This window comes from Morone saxatilis, unplaced genomic scaffold (assembly GCF_004916995.1).
Source record: "Morone saxatilis isolate NCDOM2014 unplaced genomic scaffold, NCSU_SB_2.0 Contig10, whole genome shotgun sequence".
NCBI lineage: Eukaryota > Metazoa > Chordata > Actinopteri > Moronidae > Morone > Morone saxatilis.
The window spans coordinates 16404854-16405746 of NW_023339652.1; positions in this window are offsets into that span (position 1 = coordinate 16404854).

An 893-nucleotide genomic window follows, 5' to 3' on the forward strand; every position below is an offset into this window, starting at 1 on the left:
AATTTGGGTAAATCCTCTGTATTCAGTTGTGATTTTGGTCCTGTGTGTCTGTTACTTACTGTAGCAGGATATCTCAAAAAACTAAAAAATGTCTAGTTTTGTAATGCAAATTAAAAAAGGTAAATTTATACTGTGCCAGTTTCATGCCACTATAATCCTGTCCAAATCTGAAGAAGGGAATAATGTCTTGGCCATGACTGTACTCCTGCATTTAGTTTTTTTCCCTGTCTCTCTGGGTTTGTTGTGAGTGTGGCTACCCTCATCCCAGCTCTAAAGGATAATACCTCGCCTGCATGCCAGCCTGCCAGCCAACCAACCAGCCATCTACCAGCTCTCCACTAACCACCTTCAATAAGCCATTCACCCTTGCTCCTCAACCCTCTCATCATCACCATCTTCATCATCATCGTCGTCGCCTCAGCTGCTTTTTTAGAATAAAAACTACTTAACTTCACCAAAACTCTAAATCTGCCTTGCATTTGGGTCCTCGCCTTAACCAAACATAACAAATAAAACAAAACCAGTTCACCTGCAGTAAGAGGTGGAGTTAAACAGGAAAGACAGGATGTTTCAGCATCACTTTACTTAGAGGGAAAGAGAACACGGAGAGTGAACAGAACTGCATTCAAGACAAAACTTCATCACTCTGAAGAAAATATAAAACTTCAACAAAAACCTCATCAATACGACACCTTATACGACAAACACAGGTAAGTAAAGTAAATAAAATAGAAATTAACTGTTTAAACAACTTACAGACATAAGTTATCAGAAGTTAGCTGTATCTAGATGGAAAATTACAGTTATTTAAATAACATTTCAAAGGTTTGAATGACTAATTCAAAATCAGTGTTGCATACTAATAAAATGTTGTTATATTTACAGATACAAAC